The sequence below is a fragment of the Apium graveolens genome, chromosome 5 (genome assembly GCF_009905375.1).
Source record: "Apium graveolens cultivar Ventura chromosome 5, ASM990537v1, whole genome shotgun sequence".
Classification (NCBI taxonomy): domain Eukaryota; kingdom Viridiplantae; phylum Streptophyta; class Magnoliopsida; order Apiales; family Apiaceae; genus Apium; species Apium graveolens.
Window position 1 is genome coordinate 42,772,357 of NC_133651.1, and position 23,241 is coordinate 42,795,597.

Here is a 23,241-nt window from a genome sequence, read left to right on the forward strand (position 1 = left end):
TGGATTTTAAAAAATTCATTAAAATCTAGTGATATTCAAAAATTTATGGATTTTTTTTGTATTTAATAAAATTGTAGATTTTGATGGATTTGATAGTATATTTTATATTTTGAGATGTCTTAGCGAAATTCAAGAGATTTTGATGGATTTGTGAATTCACTACTCAAATCAACAAGTTTCTATGAGATTTATTCAACAACTTTGTTACTAAAAATATCTATGTCCAAATTAAATATCTATGTCAATTAGTTACTAAAAAAGTATTATTTATCGTATTCATTTTGGCATAAACTAAAAGATTTTAGTTGCAATTTTGTGTTTTACATTAATAAATGATACATTTAATTCATTTTGCATTTAATTTTTGGTTTTATTAGTAAATTTTATTATATTTAACATGAAATATATGTGAATTTTTTTATTTATTTTTTCCGTATTCTCCCGCACCCGTATCTCCATATTATTTTATTTGTCCAATTTTTGTATTCCCGGGTGGGTGCCTTGTTTTGTGCTTTTTATTCAATATTCTGGCTCCTCTTTAGCCTATATAGGAGCTTGTTCCATACAAATTTGATACACCAAAAAAATAAACAGATAATCACATCTTTTCTCTTTCACATGCTTATAAATATTTCTCACATGCACTCTTTTTAGTATTAATATATTTGGTGTCATCTCTTGTACACTTACATGTTATATTAGCGGTATCCATCATTACTATCAATATAAAGAGTGTAGACCTTTTTTCCCTACCTTTTTATGTTTTATCACCGAGGTGGCCACAAAAGAAATATGTTAGTTTTCAAGCTTCAAACCTATAAATCTCACTGTGTTCATTTCTCTCTAGCCGAGTTTGCTTAAACCGAAAACAACAATCTCGAGGAGTATATTTATTTCTTTTGGGCGTGGATCGACCGATAATTTCTAGGTGCAAGAAATTATCGTTAAAGAATTTTTTTAGGTTGTTTTATCTTGGGGATGACGGGGTAAACGTGATTGTCTATCACTATTTTGGACATAGTCGTGAAACGTCTTAAAGAAAGCGCGGTCCGTGACTTATCTCAGAAAAATCTGATATATTTGTTCTATTTTTCAGATTTTAACGATCGTATAATAATTTCTTTCCAAAATTTGTTTTTTTTTTATTTTTTCAAATATTTTTTACAATACAGGCTTCGTAGGAAGTGGAACTACCTCATAGTCCATTCAGTAGCTGCATACATAAAAATTTTCTAAAGAGAAGACGGAAACAGCCTAATTTTGTTGTCTCCTCTGTAGTCATTTTCACTAACTCAATAAGGTTGTATACAACATTAGGCAGCTAGACTTGCAGCTAAATCCTGTTTCCGGTGCCTACTGGTTTTAACTATTTGTGGCATTTGTAGTGTCATTTCAGGGAACAAGGAATTCCGGGATCGAAATTTTATTTATTTTACTAATATTCAAAATCAGCTGGTGTTTTTTTGTCGAAAAAGTGCTGGTGCTCAAATGTACTAGTCTTTATGGAAAAATGACCAATAATAATAAAAATTATTAATTGTTCCAGTTTATCCTTATATTTTCGCGATTACGCGCACATTATGATTGCTTGATACAAGTATAACCATTAATTGAAAGTCGAGGGTTCAAAATGGAAAATCACTAGAAACGTAGTATCCGATACATAGAAAATAACAAAAGAATTTAGAATAAAATAAATACAATGATTTGTTTACATATTTTTCACTCCTACCGTAATTAAAATTAAGATTAATAATTAAGTAAAATACATATACAAATAAAAATAGTTGAAGATAGGAGATGACAAAAACCTTTACCCTAAAACCTTTATTAAAACTCAGCCAAAAAATGTTTTCAAAAAAAAAAAAACCTCAGCCAAAACCATAAACCATAAACCTTGACGCCCTCAATAGTCGAAAATCGTATATAAGAGGCCGCAAAGCATCCAAGAGCGTAATGGAGGATGAAAATATGTTATTTAGGGTGCTTTTGAGGATCCCTGTCAAGTCCTTGCGTCGATGCAAAGCGGTATCCAAAACCTGGTTTTCCCTTTGTCTCAAGCCCTGTTTTCGTAAAATCCCACCTCAATCGCACTATTAATACAAGCACTTCTGATGAAACTCTCATCGGACATGTTAATAGAGTGACTGGATATTGGGGATATGACGTAAACATCCCCTTTGTATTATTCCAATTTGGTTCTTCTTAACAGAAATAATTCCTGAACCTTTCCATTAATTTTGCTGGAATATATACAATATACATGGCCTACATTTAGGCTATAATTAAGGAAGCTAAATCTATCCATAACTAATTACATGAACAAACTATATTCACATATATCCTTAACACACCCCGCAGTCGAACCGGGAGGTTGGCGGACACTGAGATTGTCCCTGAAATCTTCAAACAAAATATGCGCATACCATTTGTAAAAATATTCGCGATTTGATATCGGGATGACACATGAAGAACCCGAACCTGACCTCGTGCAACCTTCTCTCATACAAAATGAATATCCATTTCAATATGTTTGGTACATTGATGTTGCACTGGATTACCCGACAAATAGATAGCACTAACATTGTCACAATACATAATAGTAGCCTCTGTAACTGGACAATGCAATTCTAATAACAAGTTTTTGAGCCAACAAGATTCAGATACAATATTCGTCACACCCCTATATTCGGCCTAAGCACTAGATTTGGAGAGAGTTGGTTGTCACTTGGAAGACCAAGAGATCAAGTTATCACCCAAAAACACACAGTAACCAAATGTAGATCGTCTCGTGTCAGGACACCCACCCCAATCAGCATCAGTATAAGATACAAGATAGGACTTTGAAGATGAATTAAATATGTAATCCATGGTCCAACTTACCTTGAATATATCTGATGATTCTTTTAAGAGCTTGTATATGGTTGTTAAGTGGCATTTATGTTCACTTAGAATGCTCTATAAAGGCTTGAATTGGTGTTTTATATTCGAGTTATTTGTGTATTTGATGTGTTTTTGCAGTGTTTTTGCATTTCAGGCATAAATAAAAGACTCGGGAGATTTGCTAAATTGGTGTTAGGATGGTGCTCAGGAAGATTGCTCGAGGATTGCCAACTCAAACCAGCCAAGAAAACAAGAAAATAAAGATTTTCCAGAAGGTCGGCACGCCCAGGCGTAGCGGCCGCGCCGAAGATGCAGAATTGCAGCGCGCCTGTGATGGTGAAGCGTGCGGCCGCGCCGGGTCGATTTCCAGGAATCCTGTTTCTACTACAATTCTGATTTTCTGGACTTCTAATCTGCATGGGATACTATATAATATTAACTTAAGATCATTTTTCAATAACAAGACGTATCATAGCTTAATGAGAAGGCGTAAGAAGACCGAATAGCACAATTCAACCAAGGCGAAGAGGATCTAGTTTATTCTTGTGATTCTTTATTTTAAGTTGTAATCTTGGATGCTAGTTTTCTTATTTGAGAACCTATACTCTTGTTACATACTTGGTTTATTATTTATTCAGTATAAAGACTACGTTTATTATACCATGCTTTCATCGGAACCCACGTTGATGATGAGTCCGGTTATGGGCTAATCATTATCGTGGGGTTCTAGCGGATTTACTTATGGATTTCTTTAGTTAATATATTTTGATGCCTTAGTGTGTGGTGATTGTATGATATCCTAGTATTGGTTGTGCTTATTCGTCTTATGAGCATCGCGAATTTATAAGATAACGTGTTAATCTCTATTGAAGCGAAAGTGAATATAGGGGTTTAGAACTTGCTATACTAGCATAGGTTCATGTATTTGATATGCATGATTTTTAGGTAATTTTAACCATCTTACTTGCCCTATGTAATCATGATAGATAACTTGTGCATTAAACCGTTATGTTGTCAAATTCTATAGACATATAGGGTCTCAATATAATTGGTGTCTATTCAGCTTCTATCTCTTTTGTGGATATTTGATAGTAGGGTAATCGTACAACGAAAGTTGGCGTTTACTAGTTTTGTGTTATCTGATTAGTGTCATCACCATTACATGCTAAGGTTGAGAACAAAGAGGCTATTGAATGAAGTAGTAATGAATTTAGAATCCCATGTTTGTGACATATAGTAATCAATCCCTTTTAATCTCTTAGTTAATGTTCTTTAGTATAATCTCTTAGTTAATCGTAGTTATAAACAATCTCCATTTGTTAATCATCTTAGCATTAAATAATAACCATACCATTGTTGCATAAGTGCATTTATTGAAATTAACCTAGAACAAACTAGAAATAATTTTATATTACTTGCGATCGCGTATACTTGTGTGAATATTAGCGTGTGTTTTCGTCCTAACAAGTTTTTGGCGCCGCTGTCGAGGACTCGGTGTTAATTTTTTAGTTTATGTGTTTGTCATCAGTGGTCGTTAAAGTTCATTAACTCGGACATTGTTACTTGCTTGTTTCCTTGTCGTGTTACAGGTACTCTAGCGAGCGTGTATACATACGCGTTCTCGGCCTCGTAAGAGAACACTGGATCAAGCTGAGAAAGAAGTTGTAGTAGCTAAGGAAGTTTTTGAGGAAGTTCTTGTCGAGGATAAAGCTGAAGAAGAAGCTCTTATTGCAATGGGAGAACCAGAAGCGAATACGAAGGCTTTGATGGATTACTCTCAACAGAAGATTAATGATATTCATTCTAGCATTGTCCGACCAGCCATCTCGGCTAATACCTTTGAGATCAAGTCGGGCATGATTCAGATGATACAGAACTCAGTTTAGTTTGGGGGTTCTCCGATAGAAGATCCCAACATGCACATCAGAGATTTCATCGACATCTGCGACACTTTCAATTTTAATGGAGTTTCTGAAGTTACTATTAAGTTGAGGCTTTTCCCATTCTCTCTTCGGGATAATGCTAAGTGTTGGTTACATTCTCTACTACCAGGGTCTATCACCAAATGAGAGGATCTTTCTCAAAAGTTCCTAACTAAATTCTTTCCTATGGCGAAGACTGCTGCAATCAGAAACGCACTTACTCAAATTCCTTAGCAATCGGGAGAATCTTTATGTGAGGCTTGGGATCGCTATAAAGAGATGCTTAGAAAGTGTCCTCACCATGGGATGCCTGACTGGATGATCATTAACTGCTTTTATAATGAATTGGGTGCTACTTCTAGACCCATGCTTGATGCAGCATCAGGAGGAGCCTTATGGGCTAAAAGCTATGATGAAGCTTATGAATTGATTGAGCTGATGGCTGCCAATGAATACCAGAACCGAACTCAGAGATTACCTCAGGGCAAGGTAGCAAGAATTCTGGAGGTAGATGCAGCTACTGCTATAGCTGCTCAGCTTAAGGCTTTAACGATGAAGGTGGATTCTTTGGCTAATTATGGAGTTAATCAGATCACTAGTGTCTGTGAGCTTTGTGTTGGTGCCTATGAGACAGAGCAGTGTGCTATTTCAAGTGAATCAGCTCAGTTTGTAAGCAACTTTCAGAGGTCGCAGCAGCCTGTTACAGCCGCCTATCATCCCAACAACCACAATCAACCTAACTTCAGCTGGAGCAATACTCAGAATGCGGTGCAGCAGCCTTATCAGCAGTATGCAGCAAAGCAATATAACCCTCTGGTTTTCAGCAACCGTAATATACACCAAGACAACAACTCCAGCGCAACAGTCTAATGAAAAATCTGAATTGGAGGAGTTGAGGCTCATGTGCAATAGCCAAGCGGTTTCTATCAAGACCTTAGAGAATCAAATTGGGCAAATTGCCAATGCTTTGCTAAATCGTCAACCTGGTACACTCCCTAGTGACACTGAAGTTCCAGGAAAGAGGGAAGCAAAAAAGCAGGTTAAGGCAATTATATTGAGGTTTGGAAAGGTTGCAAATCCCGAAAAATCTCAAGTTTCGGAAGATGAAGTTGTGGCTGAGGAAGAAGTGCAGAATGAAGTAGAAGTGAAACCAAGGAATACTATTTTAGAACACACTCCTCCTGAGGGTAATACAGGGGAGAAACAAATATATCATCCACCTTCTTTTCCTAAGAGGTTGTAGAAGAAAAAGCTGGATAAGCAGTTTGAGAAGTTTCTGGAGGTGTTCAAGAAACTTCATATCAATATACCTTTCGCTGAAGCTCTTGAACAGATGCCTCGTTATGCGAAGTTTATGAAATATATTCTCTCTCGGAAAGTGAACTTTGATGACTTAGAGACAGTTGCTCTTATGGAGGAATGCAGTGCTGCGCTGCAACAAAAGTTGCCTCCGAAGCTTAAAGATCCTGGAAGCTTCACTATTCCTTGTACCATTAGAAAAGTGTCATTTGACAAGTGCTTATGTGACTTGGGAGCTTGCATCAATCTGATGCCCTTGTCAATCTTCAAGAAATTGGACTTACCTGATCCAAAGCCTACTTATATGATCTTGCAGTTGGCCGATCGATCTATTACATATCCACGAGGCATTGTGGAGGATGTCTTGGTCAAGGTGGATAAACTCATCTTTCCTACTGATTTTGTAATTCTTGATTTAGAGGAGGATAAGAAGATTTCCATAATCTTGGGAAGACCATTCTTGGCTACTGGCCGAATTTTGATTGATATGCAGAAGGGTGAGCTTACTATGCGAGTGCTGGATCAGGATGTGACGTTCAATATTTTTAATGCCATAAAATTCCCGACTGAAAATGAGGAGTGCTTAAAAGTGGAGTTGGTCGATTCTGTGGTTACTTCAGAACTTGATCAAATGCTAAGGTTTGATGCCTTAGAGAAGGCCTTGTTGGGGAATTCAGATAATGAAGATGATGAAGATGATGAACAGTTGCAGTATTTGAACGCTTCTCCTTGGAAGTGAAAGTTAGATATGCCTTTTGAATCTCTTGGATTGGAGGAGTTGAACAAATCTCCACAGTGCCTCAAAACATATATTGAGGAATCTCCTACACTTGAGCTTAAACCATTGCCTGAATATTTAAAGTATGCTTTTTTAGGTGATGCATCTACTTTTCCTGTTATTATTGCATCTGACCTTTCAGGTATTGATGAGGAAAAGCTCTTAAAAATTCTGAGAGAGTTCAAGTCGGGAATTGGATGGACTATAACAGATATCAAGAGAATCAGCCCTTCTTATTGTATGCATAAAATTCTGCTAGAGGAAGTAACAAGCCTACTGTTGAGCAACAGAGAAGGCTTAATCCGATCATGAAAGAAGTTGTGAAGAAAGAAATCCTCAAATGGCTAGATGCAGAGATCATCTATCCCATCTCTGACAGTTCTTGGGTGAGTCCAGTTCAGTGTGTGCTGAAGAAAGGAGGTATCACCGTTGTTTCTAATGAAAAGAATGAGCTCATTCCTACTCGAACAGTTACAGGGTGGAGAGTCTGTATGGATTACAAGAAACTTAAAAAATCCACAAGGAATGATCACTTCCCTCTTCCGTTTATTGATCAGATGCTTGACAGGTTGGCTGGGCATGATTACTACTATCTTCTGGATGGTTGTTCGGGTTATAATCAGATTTGTATTGCTCCAGAAGATCAGGAAAAGACTACCTTCACTTATCTGTTTAGTACTTTCTCCTTCAGAAGAGTTTCTTTTGGGTTGTGTGGTGCACCTGCCACATTTCAAAGACGCGTGATGGCTATCTTTTCTGACATGATTGGTTAGAATGTGGAAGTGTTCATGGACGATTTCTCTATGTTTGGTGATTCTTTTGACGAATGCTTGCGAAATCTTGGCGCCGTTCTTAAAAGGTGTGTTGAGACCAATCTGGTTCTCAACTGGGAAAAATGTCATTTTATGGTGCGACAAGGCATTATTCTTGGGCACAAGTTCTCTAGTAAAGGTCTTGAGGTGGAAAAAGCCAAGGTGGGGGTTATCGAAAACCTTCCTCCACCAAATTCTATTAAGGGTGTTCGCATATTTCTTGGTCATGCGGGTTTCTATCGGCGATTCATCAAGGACTTCTCTAAAATCTCTAAACCCTTGTGTAATCTTCTAGAGAGAGAAGTACTTTTCAGGTTTGATGACGAGTGCCTTGCTGCTTTTGAGATATTAAAGAAGAATTTAATCACGGAACCTGTCATAACTACACCTAATTGGGATGAACCTTTTGAGATGATGTGCGATGCAAGTGACTATGCAGTTGAAGCAGTTCTTAGACAAAGAGAGAACAACATATTTCATGTGGTCTCCTATGCTAGTAAGACCCTCAATGGTGCTCAACTAAACTATACTACTACTGAGAATGAGCTATTGGCTATTGTCTACGGTTTTGAGAAGTTTCGATCTTATTTGCTTAGAACGTAGGTGGCAGTTTTCACTGATCATGACGCTATTCGATATCTCGTCTCAAAGAAGGACTCGAAGCCTAGACTGATTCGATAGGTTCTTTTACTTCAGGAATTTGAGTTAGAGATCAAGGACAGAAAGGGTACTGAGAATCAAGTCGTTGATCATCTCTCTTGTTTGGAAGATCCAAGTGTAACTTCACAGGATAAGACATTGACAAATGAGTCTTTTCCCGATGAGCAGTTGTTTGGGGTACAAGAGGAAGAACCAAGGTTCGCAGACATTGTGAACTACCTTGTGAGCAATATTATGCCTCCAGAATTGTCTTCTGCTCAAAGGAAGAAGTTTCTTCATGAGGTGAAGTGGTACATATGGGATGAACCATTCTTGTTTAGGCAAGGAGCTGACCAAATCATCAGGAGATGTATTCCGTACAGCGAAACGGGGGGTGGGATCTTGCGAGATTTCCATTCGACTACCTATGGAGGCCACTATGGTGGAGAAAAAACGGCAGCTCGTATCCTTCAAGCGGGATTTTTCTGGCCTACATTATTTAAGGATGCGCATCAATTTATTTTGAAGTGCGATCGATGCCAGCGTGTAGGTAATATGTCTAAGAGGGATGAGATGCCTCTTAATGTGCTTCTCGAGGTTGAAGTCTTTGATGTTTGGGGAATTGACTTCATGGGGCCATTTGTCTCATCTTGCAATAATCAGTATATCTTGTTGGCGGTTGATTATGTTTCGAAATGGGTTGAAATCAAGGCTTTACCAATAAATGATGTGAAGGTAGTGCTAAATTTTCTTCATAAGCAGATATTCACAAGGTTTGGGACTCCAAGAGTCATAATCAGTGATGAGGGATCGCATTTCTACAATCGCAAGTTCACTGCTATGATGCAAAGATATAATGTGAATCATCGCATTGCTACAGCCTACCATCCTCAGACTAATGGTCAAGCTGAGGTATCTAACAGAGAGATCAAGCGTATTCTAGAGAAAGTTGTATTTCCATCGAGGAAGGACTGGTCTTTGAAGCTAGATGAAGTTATTTGGGCGTATCGAACAGTACATAAGACTCCGTTAGGTATGTCACCATTTCGGTTGGTCTATGGTAAGGGGTGTCATTTGCCTGTGGAGCTCGAGCACAAAGCATATTGGGCTTTGAAGAAGTTAAACCTTGATAAAGATGCAGCTGGTAAGAAAAGAATGCTTCAATTGAATGAACTCGATGAGTTTCAGCTTCAAGCGTATGAGAACAACAAAATATATAAGGAGAAAGTCAAGAGATGGCACGATAGGGGTCTAGTGCTCAAATCATTTGTGTCGGGGCAACAAGTTCTGTTATTCAGCTCTCGTCTCCGTCTTTTTCCTGGAAAGTTGAAGTCGAGGTGGTCAGGGCCATTTATTATCAAAACTGTGTTTCCACAGGAGCGGTGGAGATTTTTGAGAATGATCTAGGCCAGACATTCAAGGTGAATGGACAGAGGTTGAAGTATTACTATGGGGATACGACAAACCGTGAGGTGGTTAGTGCCATTTTATTATCTACTTGATCTCGAGTTTCTACGTCAAGCTAACGACGTAAAGCAAGCGCTTATTGGGAGGCAACCTAAGTTTGTTGTACATTAGTAGGTAGAGGAAGAAGAAAGAAAGGAGAAAAACACAAAAAAATCATAAAAAGAAAATTTTTCAGTGTCAACTACAGTAGCATGGCGTGCCCGCACTAAGAAGCGGGGCGACCACGCTGATTTTCCAAAGACTGCACGCGCCCACGTTGGATTGACAGAAGCACGGCGCGCCCGCGCTAGGGTAGCGCGCGGCCCCCTGAAGCTGAAAAAAAATCAAAAAAAATCAAAAATCAAAACCAAAAACAGCTTGCACCCGAATTTTACTCTTCCACTTCCCATATTTCCCTCTCCAAATCAATTTCAATCAACCCCATTACTACCATTATTCCCATAATCAATTCCCACTTCTTTTCTATAACTAATTCTCTCCCAAATTTCTATATATACACACACTTATACATAAACTCTTCTATTACTTCTCAAATTCTCATACACAAATCTCTCTTATACACTTCTATTCTCTCAAACTTAATCACTTTCAATGGCACCCAAAAGACAACTAACCCAAGTTAGCAGCAGCACCACTAATTCTTCAAGTGTTGGTGGTGTGAGGCCTAGGTTTTTAACTCCGGAGGCTGAGGCGGAGTATGCGAGGCTGCTTTCGAAGCCCATAGCCAAGGAGCTAGGTTTTCTGCCATCGGAGAGGGATGGTAAGTTGGTGGAGATGATTGTAGGGATGGGTTGGATAGCTTTTTGTGAGGCACCTGTTGCGGTACCCATGAGTGTGGTTCGCGAGTTTTACGCGAATGCAAAGGCGGAGAAGAACGGTTTCACAGTGGTGAGGGGGTCGACTGTGGACTATAGTGCTGAGGCGATTCAGAGGGTGATTAAGAAGCCCGAGAGACAGCCAGAGCAGGAGAATTGGAATGAGAAGACGGGGTGATTTTAACTTGGATTTGATCGTTACTACCTTGTGTGTGCCTGAGACTCACTGGAAGTTCAAGAAGGGCACGAACGAGTATGCCACTTTCCCTGTCTCGTGCATGAAAAGGTTTGTACGTGCATGGAATTCCTTTATTTGTGCCAACATCATGCCATCTTCTCACGTGCATGATGTTATTATGGAGCGTGCACAGTTGTTGTGGGGAATTCTTCAGGGAGACTATGTGGATCTCGGGATGGTGATTCATCAGGGTATTCTGAGGTTCTTGTGAGGGAGTACTACGGGTTCTATACCCTATGCGTCCATTATGATGAAGTTGTGTGTGGAGGTTGGCGTTTATTGGCCCGCACACGAGCAGCTACAGCTTTCGAGTTCCCCAATTGACAGTTCTACGTTGTTGAGTATGCAGGGGTGGTATGGTGGGAAGCCCGATCCTAATGGATTTGGTTATTCTTATGACCATCTGTCGGGTGACCGACCAGTTGATCAGATATATTCTGAAGGTTCTTCTCAGGCTAGGAGGCAGCATGGAGAGCTCAGTTAGGTGAGGAGGCCGATCCGTCGCAGCAGCAGGAAGCACAGGGCAGTGCTGGTATGAGTTCAGCGCAGTATAGGTGCTTGATGAGGAGGATGGATGCGATGCATGCCATCTATAGTCGGCTTGAAAAGGACTTTACCCAGGCATTGGGGATTGCATTCAGAGCCACAGAAGTTGACATCCAGTGGCCAATATTCGGTGAGGATGCTATGTACCCGCCTCCAGACACTCTTGACATACCACCCCATGAGGGTGATGTCCCTGATTTCGAGTTGGTATGCCTGATTGCTTACTATTACCTTCACTGAGGATAATAAATATTTTAAGTTTGGGGGTGGTAGTTAAGTAATATATGTTTGTGTGTGTCTCATATAGTTTGCATATTCATGATAGTTTAGTTCATATAGTTGCATATTTTCCATGTAGTAGTTTTTATTTATTTTGCATGTTAGTATGTTGCATATAGTTTCATGCATTTACATTATAACATGATCCCTTAGTTTACTTTTCCAACTGATTTGTGATATTGATGCTAGTGTAGTGATGTCGTATAGAGTGATGTTAAGTCCTATCGAGTTGATTTGCATGCTAGAAGTAAGTAATTTCACTAAGTCTTATAGGTTGCTTGAGGGCTAGATCATAATCATTTTTTGTTTGTTTTTCGAGGTTTAATCACTTGTTTATATCTAGAATTTAGGATATTCTCTTAATGATAAATAACATGAAAATTTAAAAATTGGAGAATTTTTTTTGAATTTCATTGCTAGTTGTTATGGCTAGGTGTCAAATGGCTAGTAGACAAACTCATTTTATATGAGTAGTCTAGGGTTGAACCAGATGGAGCGAAACGCACTCGTTCAGAAATTTAGAAAAGAGAAAAGAAATGTGTTATGCATAATTGATCACGAGTGGGCTCTTTAATACTCGAGTTATTAAGTTCTTAGGGGACTTTGTGCCTAGTGACATAAGGCTTTTATAGTCTGGGATCCACTAACCTAACGCTCGCTACATGGATATTATTGCATAAGTCTTTTGTGGACCTCACTCATTGCACGGTCAAATAAGCATATTTGTGTTATTTATGTATCATGAATAAAAGCATGAATCCATGTATAACTTTGATATAAGAATTGAAGTGTTGTCAGTCATTTTGAGTTTAGCTTTTATTCTATTTATAACCGTGTGATTGCCTTGATGAGTAGCGAGTCATGATTGTTGATCTAGTCGCACAAGTATATCTATAAACATTTGTTAATGTATTTTTATTTCTTGTTCTTTGAGTCTGTTTATGCTTGAGGACAAGCATTGGTTCAAGTTTGTGGGTGTGTTAAGTGGCATTTATGTCCACTTAGAATTATCTGTAAAGGCTTGAATTGGTGTTTTGTACTCGAGTTATTTGTGTATTTGATGTGTTTTTGTAGTGTTTTTGCATTTCAGGCATAAATAAAAGACTCAAGAGATTTAGCATTATTTTGGTGCTAAATTGGTGTTAGGATGGTGCTCAGGAAGATTGCTCGAGGATTGCCAACTCAAACCAGCCAAGAAAATAAGAAAATAAAGATTTTCCAGAAGGTCAGCGCGCCCGCGCTATAGTAGCGCGCGGTCACGCCGAAGAATCACCCAGGTCGATTTCTAGGAATCCTGTTTCTACAACAATTCTGATTTTCTGGACTTCTAATCTACATGGGTTGCTATATAATATAAAATTAAGATCATTTTTCAATAACAAGACGTATCAGATCTTAAGGAGAAGGCGTAAGAAGACCTTGTAGCACAATTAAACCAAGGCGAAGAGGATCTAGTTTATTCTTGTGATTCTTTATTTTAAGTTGTAATCTTGGATGCTAGTTTTCTTATTTGTGAACATATACTCTTGTTAAGTACTTGGTTTATTATTTATTCAGTATAAAGATTACATTTACTATATATTTACTATACCATGCTTTCAACGGAACCCACGTTGATGATGAGTCCGGTTATGGGCTAATCGTTATCGTGGGGTTCTAGCGGATTTACTTATGGATTTCTTTAGTTAATATGTTTTGATGCCTTAGTGTGTGGTGATTGTATGATATCCTAGTATTGGTTGTGCTTATTCGTCTTATGAGCATCACGAATTTATAAGATAATGTGTTAATCTCTATTGAAGCGAAAGTGAATATAGGGGTTTAGACTTGCCATACTAGCATAGGTTCATGTATTTGATATGCATGATTTTAAGGTAATTTTATCCATCTTACTTGCCCTATGTAATCATGATAGATAACTTGTGCATTAAACCGTTATGTTGTCAAATTCTATAGACATATAGAGTCTCAATATAATTGGTGTCTATTCAGCTTCTATCTCTTTTGTGGATGTCTAATAGTAGGGTAATCGTACAACGAAAGTTGGCGTTTACTAGTTCCGTGTTATATGATTAGTGACATCACCATTACATGCTTTGAGAATAAAGAGGCTATTCAATGAAGTAGTAATGAAGTTACAATCCCATGTTTATGACATATAGTAATCAATCCCTTTTAATCTATTAGTTAATGTTCTTCAGTATAATCTCTTTGTTAATCGTAGTTATAAACAATCTCCATTTGTTAATCATCTTAGCATTGAATAATAACCATACCATTGTTGCATAAGTGCATTTATTGAAATTAACCTAGAACGAACTAGAAATAATTCTATATTACTTGCGATCACGTATACTTGCATGAATATTAGCGCGTATTTTCGTCCTAACAAGTTTTTGGCGCCACTGCCGGGGACTCGGCGTTAATTTCTACTATGTGTTTGTCATCAGTGGTTGTTAAATTTCATTGACTCGGACATTGTTACTTACTTATTTCCTTATCGTGTTTCAGGTACTCTAGCGAGCGTGTATGCATACGCGTTCTCAGGCTCGTAAGAGAACACTGGATCAAGCCGAGGAAGAAGTTGTAGTAGTAGCTAAGGAAGTTTTTGAGGAAGTTCTTATCGAGGAGAAAGTTTAAGAAGAAGCTTTTATTCCAATGGGAGAACCAGAAGCGAATACGAAGGATTTGATGGATTACGCTCAACCGAAAATTAATGATATTTAGTCTAGCAGTGTCCGACCATCCATCTCGGCTAATACCTTTGAGATCAAGTTGAGCACGATTCAGATGATACAAAACTCAGTTCAGTTTGGGGGTTCTCCGATAGAAGACCCCAACATGCACATCTGAGATTTCATCGAGATCTGCGACACTTTCAAGTTCAATGGAGTTTTTGAAGATGCTATTAAGTTGAGGCTTTTCCCATTCTCTCTTCGGGATAAAGCTAAGTGTTGGTTACATTCTCTACCACCAGGGTCTATCACCAAATGGGAGGATCTTGCTCAAAATATCCTAACTAAATTCTTTCTTATGGCGAAGACTACTGCAATCAGAAATGCACTTACTCAATTTGCTCAGCAATCAGGAGAATCTTTATGTGAGGCTTGGGATCGATACAAAGAGATGCTTAGAAAGTGTCCTCACCATTAGATGCCTGACTGGATGATCATTAACTGCTTTTATAATAAATTGGGTGCTACTTCTAGACCCATGCTTGATGCGGCATCAAGAGGAGCCTTATGGGCTAAAAGCTACGATAAAGCTTATGAATTGATTGAGCTGATGGCTACCAATGAATACCAGAACCCAACTCAGAGATTACCTCAAGGCAAGGTAACAAGAATTCTGGTGGTAGATGCAGCTACTGCTGTAGCTGCTCAGCTTAAGGCTTTGACGATGAAGGTGGATTCTTTAGCTAATTATGGAGTTAATCAGATCACTAGTGTCTGTGAGCTTTGTGTTGGTGCCCATGAGATAGAGCAGTATGCTATTTCAAGTGAATCATCTTAGTTTGTGAGCCACGTTCAGAGGTTGCAGCAGTTTGTTCCGGCCACCAATCATCTCAACAACCGCAATCATCCTAACTTCAGCTGGAGCAATACTCAGAATGCGGTTCAGCAGCTTTATCAGTAGTATGCAGCAAAGCAATACAACCCCCTGGTTTTCAGCAACCGCAATATGAACCAAGAGAACAACTCCATCTGCAACAGTCTAATGAAAAATCTGAATTAGAGGAGTTGAGGCTCATGTGCAAGAGCCAAGCGGTTTCTATCAAGACCTTGAAGAATCAAATTGGGCAAATTGCTAATGCTTTGCTAAATCGTCAATCCGGTACGCTCCCGAGTGACACGGAAGTGCCAGGAATGAGGGAAGCAAAAGATCAGGTTAAGGCAATTACATTGAGGTCTGGTAAGGTTGCAAATCCCGAAAAATCTCAAGTTTCGGAAGACGAATCTGTGGCTGAGGAAGAAGTGCAGGAGGAAGCATAAGTGGATCCAAGGAAGACTACTGTGGAACACATTCCTCCTGAGGGTAATATAGGGGAGAAAGAGATCTATCCTCCACCTCCTTTTCCTAAGAGGCTGCAGAAGAAAAATATGGATAAGCAGTTTGAGAAGTTTCTTGAGGTGTTCAAGAAACTTTATATCAATATACCTTTCGCTGAAGCTCTTGAACAGATGCCTAGTTATGCGAAGTTTATTAAAGGTATTCTCTCTCAGAAAGTGAAGCTTGATGACTTTGAGACAGTTGCTCTTACGGAGGAATACAATGTTGTGCTGCAATAGAAGTTTCTTCCTAAGCTTAAAGATCCTGGAAGCTTCACTATTCCTCTTACCATTGGAAAAATGTCATTCGACAAATGCTTATGTGACTTGGGAGCTAGCATGTAACACCCCCAAATCCGGGGTTAGGAATCTGGGTCGTCACGCCATCCTTCACTCATGTGTATCCTGGTATTGATTTAATAATCCAACAGGCCCCAATCTCATACTCGCACACACAAGTTATAGCCTTAGAAATGACGTACAAAATGTAATATTCTTTTATTACACTCAAATGTACTTTACAGAATCTCAAACAATTATTTATAACCTCTACATGAAGTTACAATAATTACGACTGATATCTTATATCTATCTGATACTCTAGCACACCCGAGACAAAGCTGCCAGGGATCCTCCCCATGACTGCAAGCGACTAAGTCCCACACCGGCATACTGGTTATCTGTTGTGTTGTGTTATTTAAAAGAAAGCAAGAGTGAGCTATAATGCCCAGCATAATAGTGTACAGTATGAAATGACTGTATGATAAACTCAAGTAAAACGTCATATATGATAAATACATTTTCTTCAAAAATAGTTTTCCTTGGTGATACACACCTTCTTATAAAAACAATCCTTTAGTGGATTTTATTAACCTGCGAATACCTTAATAGTAAACCCAGCACATAGGCTTGGGTTACGGTATTGCATCACAATTCCAATTGGAAGAATAGAACATTCGTTGGAGCCACCGCATACGATGATCAGTCATACTGTGATAAAGTAACCTTTTCTACTAGTAGAAGGACGACACCTTCGTATCCCGGTTATCACCCTTGCCGCATTCGGGCTACGTGTCCCATTTTCGGGTATACACATAATTCACAAGTTCCTGAGTACACTGAGTACCTTCGCCTGCGGTACCTTTGGTAGTCCATCTAGCACACATAGTACCAAAGTCTACCCCTCCCTTGTCCTTTAAAAGAATTCTATCAATCTCGAGAACTCGAACCACATCGAAGTTCCCCAAACGTTTTGCTTGTTGATAGAAACAGCTTATCTCTCTAAGATATACGTGTATATATATGTATATACGTACTTCGGACAAATTCGGAGAAAGTACTAAGGATGTGAGTTGACCGTTGTCAACAGATAATTAATAAGGGGGAAAAGTTTCTCCTTGAAACTATATTCAAAATATTAAATAAGTCGGGATAATATTCACCGACGATCTGAAATTATTCGAATGATGTTCTGAAATCAGAAAGTATATTTTAAATCAGGATCTATGATTTTTAAATCAATAATAAACCCTTTAAGAATAATAATTAATAATAGTCGATAAATAATTAAACCTCGAATGAGTTTACTCTCTTAAAGATTATTTAAAATAATATTCCTCAACTAGTTTGTGTCTCCATAATTAATAATCTATAGTGATTAATCGGGTTTGAAATAATTAATCGTTGGAGTATACTACTCCCATAATAAGGAATAAGTATATAGTATTTATTATTCGAACAATAAAATATAGTTGAGGGAATATGATCGTTGGGAAATTGTTTTAATAAAAGTTTGAGGTGTTTTAATGTTTCGTAAGTGGACGTTGAGTCCCTTTAAAACGTACCATTATGGACTTTTAATCGTCCAAAATATCTCCGGGATGATTCTCGGGTTTATACTTTATAAACCAAAACTGACCGACTCTCGGGCTTACGACTTATACATCACGCTCTACTGTAGCATTAATATTCTTAACTAAAACACCTCCGGAATACTTCCGGGTTTTCATCAATTTTCACTGACCGATCCTCGGTCTAAAATATATACACGCCACGCTACTCGTTAGCGTCAACATTCTCAATTATAAACTCCTACGGAATACTTCCGGGTTTTTATAAGCTTACACCGACAGGCTCTCGGTCTAAATATAATATTTCGAACTCGGTATGAACATATACTAGAAATTATCAACAATTGAGTAAGGTAATACATCTCAAACTTCGTAAAACAGTTTAAAGCAATCTTATGCATATATCACAGTTTTGTAAAATATTCACAACACAACAGTTCTTAAAAGGTAGGGTTTGAAAACTTGCCTGGGTATCTCGAGGTGGAGGATGCTCTAGGTTCCGCTCGGAAATCTATAATCATAAACATAATTCGTTTTGTTAGGTCCCGTCCTAATTTGCGGCGACTCGCACTTCATGCGTTACTTATTATGTACCCTCTCAACTTATACTACCCTTATTATTCCTTTAAGTTCTTATTCACATTATGGTCGCTTCATTTTTCTAAGTATCTTAGGTTCATTCTCTTTATCGTCGTCGGCTCCACTTATGGATTCTTATGGTTTCTACTCGCGCGGTCTCGGCTCCGATATTTTATAAAATTGAGAAATCATTATTTTCACTTGAAATTTTTATGGCATTTAGAAAAATCAATATGTTACACTCTGTAAAAATTTCATGATTTAAGTCGATCCTTTATATTTTCAAAGTTCGTGATTTGTAGCAGTTTTTGTCACGTAAATTACTTTTACCAAAATGACCATAACTTTTGATCCGTAAATCGGAATCAAGCGATTCAAGCGCCTAAATGATCCTTATAACATTTCCTATCATAATAAAAGGGTTATATTTCAAGAAACTACAGTTTACAACTCTGGGATTTTCTGCAGAAACTTAAAGTTACGATTCGTTGGTTTTAACGGAGTTACGTTTACGATCGGGGTTTCGTTTATGCCCTAACTCTTAACACAACCACCAACAATCATCATTTCATCATCAACACACAAACTCCTCTCAAGAACATCATATTCTTGAGGCAACAACAACCAACCTTAAATCTACTCAACTTAAACTTTAAGATCTCAACAATAACACTTCCTAAACTAAGTTTTCTACCACATACTAAATGAATCTTAAAAATGAATCTTAAATAAAGTTGGGCCAAAGATTTTTACCTTTATTGTAAGCTTGAGATGTGTCTTTGAGGATGGTGGATGCTTGGAAGTGCTTGGTATGATTTTTGGAACCTAAAACCACCATTGAAATCAAGAAACCAAGGAGATGTTACTATTCATACTATTCACTAGTGAGTTTCTTGATTTTATTTCACCCATCAAACCTTGATAAAAAGAGATGAAAGAATTTTATTACCTTATTTTAATTGCTAGGAAGCTTGAGAATTAATGGGATGATTTTACCATGGCTAGATTTTGAGATTTGAAATTGAATTCTCCCCTTTTTCTTCAAGGGGCCGAATGGAAGCTTGATGGGGTGGGGGGGTATTTATACTTGCTTCCCTTGGTTGCTTAGCTTGGTTGATTTGCTAGGTTGCTTCTAGGAAATGGGGTGGGAGATCTTCCACTTGATTTGATAATCTTCCTACATAGAATTCTTGGTTTATTCTTGTTACAAATCTTGGGGACAAATCTTAGGTAGCTTCCTAGAAACTACTCGTGTTAGCTTCCTTGGCACATTATTTGGATAGCTTGCTTGATCATCCTATGGTTAGCTTACTATTTGATAAAGTAACCATGGTTACTTTTCTTACCATGCTTTAGTTAGTGCGTTATGTTTATTTAATCGTTTATGCGTTCGCTCGGTCGCTTAAACGTTTTCGTAATACTTATTTGTAAATGGTTCGCGACGTAATTCCTTTAGTATTTATTCTTTATATTTTTAATTATCATACTTGAATATAAATCTGTAGGGTTTTAATCTCGTAATTATATTGTTATCCCCGCAATCCTCGATGGGTCGTAAATACGGTCGTCTTTTAAAGTTTGTTTTCTTTGAAAACTAATAGCGTTTACATACACTCATTTGGTACGTATAATCGTAATATCAATTCCGAAATTCATTTTCTCATGCACAACATAGTGTGGGCTAAAAAGTTTTTCCCCGTCCGTCAGGGTTACTATTCATTAAACGTTTTACAAGGTCTCAAAATTCAAGTTATTATATTACTATTCATAAGGGTCTTTTACCGATGTCAAAAATTTGGGTTCTTACAGTCTTCCCCCCCTTAAAAGGATTCTGTCCCGGAATCAGTTCAGAAACAGGTAGGGATATGCTTCTCGCATGCCAACCTCGAGTTCTCATGTTTGATCTCTTCATAAAATTTCCACTCGTCCCTCCAATATATTTCCGGTTACTCATCCTTGTAGTCTTATGACATCTACACGTTACTCGACATACGCTAAGTCTGGCTATGAGTTTATTAGCTCATTTTCAATCATATATTTGGTTTTGACAATTAAATTTCCTAACCTCGATTCGTGGTACTCATTATAAACTTGGTGACCGTTCGATGATGGTGCTAATTTGTAAGTCAACTTTCTTAGTCCTTTAATTCTTCAACTGGTCCAATAAATCTTGGGTTCAACATTCCTTTCCCTTTCGAATCTCGTCACTCCCTCCTCGGGAGGTACTTTAAACAATACTTGGTCTGCTACTTCGTACATTCTGTCTTTATAGTCCTGGTCCGCATATCTCTATTGTTCATCCTGGGCTGCCACTAGCCGGGTTCTGCTAAATTCTAGGAATTCCTTTGGTCTGTTTGACTCAACGATGGTCCAAGTATCTTCCGCTTACCAATTTCTTCCCAACCTAAGAGAGAACGATTCTTTCTTTCGTACAAGCTTTATAGCCGTTCCAATGCACGCATGATAACTCGTTATTATCGATAATTCGATTAACGTCAACTGGCCACTTCATTTCCCTTAAAAATTGATAATATGGACGATTAGCGCATCTTCTTGTGTTTGGAATCATCCTTCAGCTTATTCGTTTCCCCTTACATTGCTCATACTAGTGCTAGAGTTTCATTCCTTAACGTTTTTCCCATTTTGGCGCATCCTCTCTGTCGATTAAGTTATATAAGAAGTTCTCGTTGCATTTCTACACGCTCGTCTCCTGCTACATGCTTAGCGCCAGATTTAACATTTCTTCCCGTAGTAACGTAAGGCACGTCATCGTCCTGTTGCCATCTTGAAGGAAGCACCATTTCATACGCAGTTTATTGACACGTTTTAGGATCGTTCAACATTCAGCTTCCGTCATCGGTCAGACTTCTTTAATCATTCCCCATATAATATCTATAGTACTACGACACTTTCTGGGTCGTACCTGTTATTCTCGCTAGCGCCTTAGACGTATTCACGTTTATTAGTACCTACTACTAGTGGCCTTTATAGGGCATGTACGATCTTCTTTGCTTTCTATCAGTTCTGACAATGACATCCTTCATTCTTTTACATTACCCTTCGTAAGGGATATCGGGACTATTTTTCGTATGCTAGCATGGTAAGTACCTCTACACGAATTATCTGTCAATAATAGGCGATTCCCCAAACCGTTCCAAATAAAAGGTAAGCCGCTAGTTGTATTTTCAATGGTCAGGATAGTCCTCTCATTCTACTTGTCGATTTGAGAACTCTAAGTCATTCCTCTGTCCATCCTCTTTCACAAATATCTTGGGAAATAGTCCCGATTATTAAATCTTGGGTCCTTGCGTGGCGCAGTCATCATAGGGTCTCTCTGTCCCAATTATCTCTTCCGCGTTCATAAAAATTTTGTAGAGTGGACATCTATCATTTGCATAATAAAGTAAGCGGTCCTATTTAATCTATCACTCAAAATCCTCAAATAGCATGATGGTTAACTTGGTTCTTGATAATCCTCCTTCAAAATTTATTATAATTAACTCTTAACCCTATTTGGGTCATCTACAATTCGAAATCGCCAAAATTTTAACCCTCGCCTTTCCGTTTTCATTTTCAACCATGTCGAATACTTACTTACCTACTCAATGACATCCCTTTTCATATTCTGTCATGACTAATATTCGTTTACATTTTTAGGCACCTTTAAGTCTTCTTGTTAAGTAATAAAGCGTTCTTCTCATGCGATCCTTCTCATCAGTTATTCTGAGACTTGTCATCCTCCATATATCTTTTCCCACTTAAAGTATCGGCCACCACATTGGCCTTTCCTTGATGATAATAGATTCCTCAATCATGGCCTTTGATCAATTTGACTATATCCTCTATCTCGTGTTCAGTGTAAAAAAAAATCCAAAATTTTCTCATAAGTAAACTCCTTTTCCTTTCAGTCTGAACCTTATCGCAATTATTCTAGATCATTATTAGAAAGCCTTATGTCACGGTCCTTAAGCTGCGTAGACATATCATTAGACTTCACGCAACATCCTATTTTTATTGTTGAGTATTTCTATCACGGGATTGCTACTAACCTTACCTTCGATTCTTGAAAATCTTATTCCTCAAATTCATACATGCTTGGTTTTCCCCGAATTTATTAGCACATCTCCTGATAATGTTTCATAGAAGTGTATCTTACTAATCACGTCGTATCCCTATTGTAACACCCCCAAATCCGGGGTCGGGGATCCGGGTTGTCACGAGTTCCATTTCCCTTAATAACACCCAATCTTAATAATTACTCAACTACTCTGTACTGTGACCCCACAATAAACACACACACCACACGTTATAGTCTCAGAGATGAACATCCAAAAATAACCACAAGTCATTTTATTCCACAATTATCTGCCAATACACCTTAAAAGGTTTTCTGAATAAATTTACATTTCTTTGCCATTATTACAATTCATAAATATACATAAATCTGGTACATTAGAAGTTGAAAGCCTAGCCTATTGGTAGCTCCTACCTCAGCTACAGCGGCATCAATGCTTCTAGAAAACTGCGGAACGTCTCCTAATCGCTTGCGAATCGGGAGCTTGGTCCTGTTCATCCTTTCTATCTGTTGTTGTGTGATGAAAGAAGAAAGCAAGGGTGAGCAGCAAGCCCACCAAAATAATATGTATAATGATTAATAGTATATGAGCCTTCTCTTAGTACTCATGAAAGTCTTGGTCAAAAGAAATGAACCAAGTTAATATCTCAATGCGATGAAGTCGCAAAATATTCAGTATATATATATACATATATACTTTTCAAAATATTGGAAGTCCTCTTCCATGCATAATATACACAAAGTCCCAGTGTATAACTGTATATAAAAAAATATCGTTGCAAGGTGATCTCATATATCTAACCTTGTCTCAACGTTTTTCTGAAAATCTTTGTCATTCATAAGACAATTATTTACTTGATATAAGTTTAAAAGATGAAGTTACAAGATACTCCAATATACTTATATCTTTTCCATATACTACTTGAACTACCACCGTTCAAGTTATAATTAGTTCAAAAGTTCATCACATAGATGAGACTATAAGGCAAGATTTGAATAGATTAAATCTT

General features: G+C 37.9%; 2 non-coding genes across 2 annotated transcripts; both read right to left on the reverse strand.

Moving 5' to 3' along the window:
- Nucleotides 1-5,006: 5,006 nt before the first annotated feature.
- On the reverse strand, nt 5,007-5,113 carry LOC141662843 (small nucleolar RNA R71). The gene has a single exon (XR_012550940.1). It is a non-coding gene; the product is annotated as a small nucleolar RNA R71 (small nucleolar RNA).
- Nucleotides 5,114-14,728: 9,615 nt separating this feature from the next.
- LOC141662436 (small nucleolar RNA R71) lies at nt 14,729-14,833 on the reverse strand. The gene has a single exon (XR_012550553.1). It is a non-coding gene; the product is annotated as a small nucleolar RNA R71 (small nucleolar RNA).
- Nucleotides 14,834-23,241: the final 8,408 nt, after the last annotated feature.